This window comes from Tupaia chinensis, unplaced genomic scaffold, assembly GCF_000334495.1.
Source record: "Tupaia chinensis unplaced genomic scaffold, TupChi_1.0 Scaffold138517_1, whole genome shotgun sequence".
Taxonomy (NCBI): Eukaryota; Metazoa; Chordata; class Mammalia; order Scandentia; family Tupaiidae; genus Tupaia; species Tupaia belangeri.
The window spans coordinates 2018769-2028775 of record NW_006198412.1 but is presented as its reverse complement, the minus strand read 5'-3'; positions in this window follow the sequence as shown (position 1 = coordinate 2028775).

Genomic DNA, 10007 nt, shown 5'->3' with positions numbered 1-10007 from the left:
GGACAAACTAATTGTGCATGTAAAAAAAAAATCTCACTTTACTAGTAGGGAATTATCAAATCCTCATATCTTAGAGCTGAAAGAACCACAAAAATCATCTTTTCTAGTCTTTTCATTTTTCAGATAAAGACACAGAGGTTCAGGGTGAAGAATGGTAACTGGCTAGTCTCAGGTTATATAACTTATACAAGCCACACTGGTAGCTGGTAGAGGGATGCAATCTGTAGAAAATTTGATTGCCAAAGGGCAAGTTCTCAGGGGACTTTCAAAACAACTCTACCCTGATGCATTCCTAGCTTGGTCCCAATAGGCCTTTTGTAAGAAGTGATCAATGCTAAACCAAACCAAGAGAGCATAAACACTCTCAAGCCAGGTTAATTATTTGGGCTTGTCCATGAGGACACAGCAGACACATATGAAAACAGATGTGTCATATCAGCTCAATAAGTAAGAACCAGAAGATATTCTCCCCTAAACAGCTGAGGATGCTCAAACCTAGATGCCAAAGGCTAAAACATTTCAGGAGTATTAACACATTTGAGGGGAGGAAGAGTTTGTATGAAGACTTGCTTTAAGTGCACAATGACCTCAATCTGTGCATTGTTAATTGAGGGCATGCAAGGAGTAATTATGACATAATAAAGCTTCTGCCCTATGGGATACTGTGCTCTGGTTCTATTGAGGAAACATGTAATTCCCAATCTCTCTCCACTAGTGAAGTCTCCACACAAGCATTTGACTGCTCTGATTCTTTTTAAATCATTACTGTGTGCATGTATATATGTGTGGTATTTTAGACATAGTCTCACTATATCATGATCTTCATGCCTCAACCCCCTGAATAGCTGGAACCACAGAAGGCAACACTACATTCTACTCTCTCTGCTCTTGCTACATTGCCCACACTGACCTGGCTGCAAGCTCAGGTTTTCCTTCAGTTTTTCTCAGCCTATAGAGTAGCAGTGTCCAGCACTAGCTTCCAAAGATTGGCCTTGATGCTCTAATTCAAACTGTCTTACTATGCTCCTGAACTCCTTCAAACCTTGGTTATTTCCTCTTTTGTGTGACTCATTCTCAGAAATTTTAATATGGGAGGAACCAGTGGTTAGCGTAATGTCTATGTCGCTGGACTCCCACGTAGTCGACCGCTGTTCGCGTCCTGGACCCAGTGGCTTAAAACTCACGCCGGGCGCGTGTGCGTGCGTGCCCAAGATCCCGAGAGGAGACTGGAGGAGAAGGGATTGCGGCGTGACCATCCCCCCGGGGGGTGATTTCTCACTTTCTGTCTCTATGTCTCTCTCTGTCTGTCTGGCGAGCGCACGTGCCCTATAGCGAAAACCTCTCAAAAAAAAAAAAAAAAGAAATTTTAATATGGGAGTCATCAGTCAAAAGAAACAGAGCCACATAAAGCAAAGCTTACCTAAGCTCTATTCCGTTTTTCTTTAAATTTTACTCAACTTCAAGGTCCGACAGAAACTCTTCTTTTCCCTCGTGAAGCTGTCTCTGAGTGGTCCAATGTGTAATGATCTTACTTTTTCAGTCTTGACATGCAATTTAGCACAAATTCGCACACTTTCATTTATTTCAGCGCTATCCAGTTGGATTACCCTGAAGATGATGACAAAATAAAAATGGATACAGGCAGTCCTTGGACGTTTACTCGATAAAAGAGGGTCAAGTACATATTCCCTAGAAAGGCTTGTTTACTGCTTGTTTACTGATGGTGTCTGCTGGGCCAAAGCAGTTATGTTGCAGCCTGGAAGCCTGGCTGGTCTGTAGTTATCACTCCAGGAGCCCCTATCTACTAGAAGGCTTGGCTTTCTCAGGATCATATTGACAGACTCTTTGAAAGTCATAACTTTGACTTTATCTGATCTCTTAGTTCAAATCTAAATGCCTGACCTAACAAACATTTTTTAATAATTATTTTATTTATTCATTCATTTATTTTAATTTGACCAGAGAGAGAGAGAGACATGCACACAGATAGAAAGAGAGGGAAAGTGAGAAAGCAAGCCCCTAGGTCCAAGACTTGAACCATGGTCAGCCATGTGCGAATGTCCAGCACCTTAACCACCATGCCACCTGCTGGTCTCCCCTAACAAACACTTTTAGTATTTTCAATTATAAAGTTCCTTACCCTTACTTTAAACATTACTTTAATAAGAGCTGTGGTCCTGTATCCTTTCCTTAGAACAAGCTGAAAGTGATATTCATCTAGCCTATGAGATGTTCATAGCAGACTGAGATTACTTCTCTTTAGCCTTCCATATTTACAGTTATCAAACTTTATTTGTAACTCTTCCTGTATTATCACAAGGAGAACTATTTAAGTTTTTGTTTTTGTTTTTTTTTTTTTGAGAGGTTTTTGCCATTGGGCGCATGCGCTCGCCAGACAGACAGAGAGAGAGACAAAGAGACAGAAAGAGAGAAATCACCCCCCAGGGGAAATGGCCATGCCACAATCCCTTTTCCTCCATTCTCCTCTCAGGATCTTGGGCACGCATGCACACATGCCCGGCGTGAGTTTTAAGCCACCAGGTCCGGGACACGAACCATGGTCGACTACATGGGAGTCCAGCGACATAGCCATTACGCTAACTGCTGGTCCCATGGAGAACTATTTAAGTTTTGACAGGTAATATTCTAGGACCTTATGATACTTAATATGAGTTTGATGAGATGCTTCAGGTAGACATATATGACTCAAGCGGTGGGTCCAGATCTTATACCCAAAATAAATGAGGCTGGATTTGTGACAGGATTATAGCATGAAGATAGCAGTTTCTAGTGAGAGGCAGTAAGTGTCCTCCGAGAAGTCAAACAGCCTGCTAAATGAGATTCTGTGAGAAAAATGACAGTAATCTTTGGCTTCTCTCACTTTCCTTTTCATCCATTTTCTCATATGGTCTAGTCAACCCTCCTCAAGGTCCCGCATACTCCATCTTTCCACTAGTCTTTCCATCAAAACTTCCCTAACCCCTCAAAATGTTCCTTGGCATCTAGCCACATGTAAGGTAGTTTATAAACTACCTTTTTTTTATTATTATTAGTTTAAAGCATTGCCCTCCCATGGAGGCAAATCCTTACTTCATCAAAATAAAACTGAGTGAAGAGTAAGGTATCATGAAAATATAAAACTACTGAAAGATGGGAAACATATATACTTATGTTTATATATGTTTAGACATGCCTTCTGAACCCCTAGATCATAGAAAAAGTTCATCTTTTTACTTTCTTTTAATTTTAAAGAATTATTTATTATTTAATTTCATTTATTCATTCATTCACTTATTTATTTATTTATTTATTTATTTTAATTTGACCAGAGAGAGACACACAGAGAGAGAGAGAAAGTGAGAAAGCAAGTCACCAGGCCTGGGACTTGAACTGTGGTTGGCCATGTGGGAGTGTCTAGCACCTTAACTACCACGTCACCGGCTGGTCCCCTTATTTTGAATTTTTAGACTTTTAAATATTTCATCCATCTGTAAGTAATTTTTAGTATTTCATGTAAGGTAAAACAGTTAATTATTGTTTTTTCAAGTGATTCAAAAACTATTTGTTAATTAATTTATCCTTAACCCCACTGACTTTTCTTTTTTAAAAAAAAAGAGGTTTTTGCCTTAGGGCATGTGCCCTCAGGGGAGAGAGAGAAAAAAGAGACAGACACAGTGAGAGAAAAAGTGAGAAATCACCCCCTTGGGAGGATGGCCACCCCACACTCCCTTTCCCCCATCCTCCTTCTAGGATGTTGGGCACACAAGCCCACATGCCCAGTGTGATTTTTCAAGCCACTGGTCAGGAACTCTGAGCATAGTCAGCCATGTGGGAGTCCAGTGATGTAACCACTACACCATCTGCTAGTACCAAACCACTGACTTTAAAAAATATCTTATTATATATACTTATATCTGTTTCTGAACTTCTGATAACCTTTGAGAACACAGATTTAAAGAGCATTTATAAATGAGAGGTTCTTCAAAAAGTTTGTGGAAATGGTTACTATAAAAAAATTATCCAATTCAATTGTTTTGCACCAGAAAAACCCTCATTCCATTTTCCCATAAATTCTTGAAAACTCTTTATTGGAAAGGAAAAAGAATAGTTAACATAAAAATATATTCACTCAGTTCCTCACTAGAGATGGGTGAAAAAGAGATCAAAACAGAGAAAAATTAGACATTATTAGTAATAACCAGAAAGTACTTATCATTTTAATAAATAATAGTGTATGGGGCTGGAAGGCAGCATGATGGCTAAGAGTGTTGAACTCCCACATGGCCGAACCACGGTTGGTCATGGTTTGTGTCCCAGACCTGGTGGCTTGCTTTCTCACTTTCCCTCACTTTCTCTTTCTCACACTCTGTCCCTCTCTGCTCAAATTAAAATAAATAAATAAATAAATAAATAAATAAATAAATAAAATAAAGTTCAATAAAATAATTCTTTATAAAATAATTCTTTATAAAATAGTGTAAATTAGGGTATTACACTCTCTTTTAATGTAACAAACAAGGAATAAACACAGGTAGACACAATCTGGATAAAGACACATGTGCTAGGAAAATGCTTGGCTCCATTAAATACCTCTCTCTACCTCTCCCATGTATGGAGCTAGAGTATTCTACCTACCCACTTTTGGGGTCAGGCTTCAGCATACTCTTAACCAAGTTCCTGCTGTGGCTAAGTTTATATTGAGAGTCCTCATCAAAACAGCACCTGCCTCATTTGGTAACTGTGACAATTAAATGAGTAAAGTCATAAAAACCAGCTTATTACATTGTTTGGCTGTATTAGTTTTCTTAGTGTCATCATAACAAAATATCATGGACATGGTGGCTCAAATAACAAAATTTATTTTCTCACAGTTATGTAGGCTAGGTATTCAAGACCAAGGTGTCATTGCATATGGTTTCTTCTGACACGTCTCTGTCTTGCAAATAACCACCTTCTTACCATGCTCTTCCAATAGCCTTTTCCTGTGCATGCACATGCCTGGTGTCTCTCCCTCTCTTCTTTTTTTTGGAGAGGTTTTTGCTACAGGGCGCATGCGCTCTCCAGAGAGACAGAGAGAGACAGAGAGACAGAAAGCGAGAAATCACCCCCAAGAGGGGATGGCCACACATGCACACGCACCCAGCGTGAGTTTAAGCCAATGGGTCCAGTACTGCGGTCAACTACATGGGAGTTTAGCGACATAGTCATTACACTAACTGCTGGTCCCTCTCCCTCTCTTCTTATAAGGACACCAGTCATACGGGATTATAGCCAATGACATGACCTCATTTAATCCTAATTACTTTTTTAAATGCTATATCTCCAAATACAGTCACATTCTGAGGTTCACTGGGGGCTTAGGAACTCAACATACAACTTGAGGAGATACAACCCAGTCCATAACTCTGGCATATATGAAGGAACTAATAAAAAAGAGCTGTTTTTATGTCATAATGGCATCTGTACCCCAGTGTTCACTGCAGCACTACTTACAATAGCCAAGATATGGAATCGGTAGACAAATGGATAAAGAAAACATAGTGTGTACACACACACACACACACGATGAAATACTATTCCTTAAAAAGGATAAAACCCTGCCATTTGAAGTGAAATGAGCCAGGCATAGAAAGAGAAAAATCACATTTTCTCTCATATGTGGAAACTGAAAAAAAAAATTACTCAATACATATAAAGAGATGAAAAGGCTGGGAATGGGGGTGGGAGGGACTATGGGGATGTTGACTAATGGAAACAAAATTACATATAGATAAGAGCAACAATATCTGGTATTATAAAAATACAGTGGGGTGGGGCCCAACAGGTGGCGTGGTGGTTAAGGCACTGGACTCCCATGTGGTCTATAGTGGTTTGAGTCTCGGGCCCGGTGGCCTGAAACACATCAGGCACATGTGTGTGCATGCCTAAAATCCCCAGAGGAAAAAAGAGAAGAAGAGATTGTGGTATGACCATCTCCCCCAGGGGGTGATTTTTCACTTTCCCTCTCTCTGGCTATCTCCAGTGAGCACATACATCCTACGGCAAAACCTTAAAAAAGAAAAAAGTGGGATGAATAGAGTTCACAACAACTTAATATGTATTACAGAGTACCTAAAAAAGATTTTATAGATTCCCAACACAAGTAATAACATATGGTTGAGATGATATATATATTAATTATCCACTTTGTATTCATGTACTGAAAAATCATAGTGTACTCTGCAATATATACATATATACAATTATCATAAATTAATTTTTACATGAATTTAAAAAAAAAGACCTAAAACCTAGCTATTAAGGAACCTTGACAGAAAAAGGTATGAACAGCTTTGTTTTTCCTTCATTGGTCAAGAATAGATGTTTAAAAGATTACAGTTGAGACATAACAGAAAACCCTGTCCAAATAGCTACTGATTCAAACCAGGCCAGGGGACACTTGAAGACTTCAGCACAGTGGCTCAGCAGGTAGATGCTGTTAAGGGAACTGAATTGGCTAATGGCCTCCCCAAACTACAGGTTACTATTTTAAATGTTACAAAAGACCATAGAGTATAAAAAGATGGAAAATAAAACCAGCGTGGGGTGTAATCTTCAAAGGAGGAAAACTGAGTGACAAGGGTGCAGTCTGGCTCCATGTGCCTGAACTAAATTGACAGTACTAGGGCTGTCTTTGTGCTAGAGGCAGGTAACAATCTTTTGCATTCTGGCGCTCTTAGGATAGAAACTGTCTTCCTTTTATTTTCCTTTTATCTTTCTTTTTCACTGAAATCCTCAACTTTTTGCAGTCCTTGAAGACTGAAAACACCTGTGTGCCAGTCAAAATCATGCAAAAAGGACACAGTCATACTCACCCCTAGTGCTGCATAGTATAAACATAAAAGAGAGTCTATCTGGGTAAAAACTTAAAGTCACATGAAAGAAAAGGGCAGTCCTTTGGGTTCTTATGGTGCTTACATTAGACATAGCTGTACTGGACTCATAAGGGCTAAGTGTTCCAGGAGTGTGTGGGCGCCCTACCCCATTGCAGTAACGAGTGGCCACACACCCCAGTAATGTTCTATTATGTTTGTAGGGAATTAAAAGTAGCAACTATGATACTATGGAAGTCTCCAACTGAGGAAATGACCCTGTTAGAAAGGGGAGCACACAAAGCTCAGGGCCTGATATCAGGTTGTTCTACCAAAGACATCCAGGGCCTTTCAGATGTGTATCTGCTCAATCAAGGAAAAGAAATAATCAGACCTCCCCACTAGCCATTGTAGGGAGTGTCAGGCAATATTCACTACAAAGAAATGTCAGTTGAAATGGAAGTCCAAAGGGTAACCAACTTTGCTTAACAGCTTTCATATGGGTGTAGCTACAGGTACAAGGTGAGACAGCTCCCTACCAGGTGTGAAAAGAGACCTGCAGGACTCTGTTGGGATTTGCATTAGCACTCAAGAGAACAATTGCCCCAGTCTGGGATTAGTCTCTAGTCTGATGTTGACTTTTGATTTGTGATCCAAGAACTACCACTTTGAAACATGGTGGAAATACAGGTAATTTGCTACAGGAAAGGAAAAGCAAAAACATTCATTAGGCCTGCTTCAAAACAGAAGAGTGGTGAAATTGAGAAACAGAAGAACAAGTCTTTCCCAGGTCACTGTGACACTGTGCCATGGTTTAATCTAACAATTGCCAGAATCCTGTGCATGTTCTTGAGGGGAGATGGGAAGAAAATGTTCTTGGGAGGTGGGAAGAAAGAGAAACAGGCCAATCAACTAGTTGGTTAAAGAAACCAAGACTATATTATGACTCAATATAGCTGGTTTTCATTTTTTTCTTAATTAATGTACATAATAACTTGAATATGTACATACATTTTAAATTACCAACAATTCTTAATTTACAGAGAAAAAAATTACTCCCTAGTTTACCTCTTTAATAATGATTACCATGTCTGTGCATGCTCCAGTCTTTATCCAATGTATAAAATACATTTTATACAGCTGCAATCATAGCCTCTGTCCTGGGTAAATATGGAAAACCATGTTTCTGTCAATCTGCTAAATTAGAGAAACAATTGACTTGACCTAATCCCATGCATTTCACTTGAGGAATTTTCAATCTGGAATACATCATTCATGAGACAGTAGTTCCTTATAGTGAAGGGTAAAGTTGCAACCTTTTCTTCAAAAGGAAAGTTGTAGAATTTGGTAAGGAGTTGTAATTTTATACATATAAGACCCAAAGGTATCCATGAAAAACTCCCAGAAGTGATAAATGAATACAGTAAAGTGGCAGGATACAAAATCAACATACAGAAATCTATAGCAGTTCTATATATGAACAACAAGGAGATGGAAGTAGAACTGAAGAAAGTAATCCCATTTACCGTAACCACAAAAAGTATAAGATACCAAGGGATAAATCTAACCAAGGGAGTCAAAGACCTCTACAAGGTAAACTATGAAAATCTTAAAAAAGAAACTGAAAATGACACAAAAAAGTGGAAGGACATCCCATGTTCTGGATTGGAAGAATTAATATAATCAAAATGGCAATTCTACCCAAATTAATCTACATATTTAATGCAATTCCAATCAGATTAACAGAGATGTTATTCACTGATCTAGAAAAGACAATTATAGAATTTGTCTGAAATCATAAAAGATCCCATATTGCCAAAGCAATCCTGCACAAGAAGAGCAGAATAGTCAGCATCTCACTCCCTGACCACAAAATATATTATAAAGCTGTAATCAAAACAGCATGTGGACCAATGGAACAGAATAGAGACCCCAGAATAAAACCCAAGACATATGGCCAACTGATTTTTTTATAAAGGTTACCAGTCAGTTCAGTGGGGAAAAGGTAACCTCTTCAGCAAATGGTGCTGGAAAAACTGGGTATCCACCTGCAGATGATGAACCTGGACACTTGTCTTTTACCATTAACAAAAATCAACTCAAAGTGGATCAAAGATGTAAACCTAAGACTTCAAATTATAAAACTACTGATGGAAAACTCTGGAGAAACTCTGGGAGATATCAGAGTAGGAAAGACTTCTTAAATAAGACCCCTAAAGCACAGCAAAAATCCCCAAAATAGACAAGTGGGATTACATCATATTAAGAGGTTTCAACACAGAAAAAGACACAGTAGTATGAATTGACAACCCTTAGAATGGGAGAATATTTTTGTAAACTATGCCTCAGATAAGGAACTGATAACCAGAATACACATGGAACTCAAATGGCTTACCGGAAAAAAAATTATCAACCCAATTAAAAGATGGGAAAATGAGATCAACAAGCAAATCTCTAAGGAAGACATATGAACAGCCAAAAAAAAAAAAAAAAAGAAAGAAAGAATGTACAACATCCCTTATTATAAGGGATATAGAGATCAAAACCATAATGAGGGGACCAGCAGTGAGCATAATGGCTATGTCGCTGGACTCCCATGTAGTCGACCGCAGTTTGTGTCCCAGGCCCAGTGGCTTAAAACTCATGCCAGGCTCGTGTGCGTGCATGCCCAAGATCCCGAGAGGAGAATGGAGGAGAAGGGATTGTGGCGTGGCCATCCCCCCTAGGGGGTGATTTCTCGCTTTCTATCTCTCTGTCTGTCTCTGTCTGGTGAGCGCACGTGCCCTATAGCAAAAACCTCTCCAAAAAAAGAAAAAGACAAAATCATAATGAGATAACATCTAAACCCCATCAAAATGGCAAAGATTAAAAAAAAAAAATTAAAAGTGCTGGCAAGGATGTGGTGAAAAGGAAACTCTCCTACACAGTTGGTAGGAATGTAAATTAGTACAACCACTGTGGAGAACAGTATGGAGGTTCCTCAAAGATCTACACATAGAACTACCATATGATTCAGCATTTCCACTCCTGGGTATCTATCCAAAGTATAGCAGAATGCTCAGTCAGAAAAGTGCTTGGACATCTATGTTTATTGCAACATTATTTACAATTGCTAAGACAGAACCAATCCAAATGTCCATAGACAGATGAATGGAT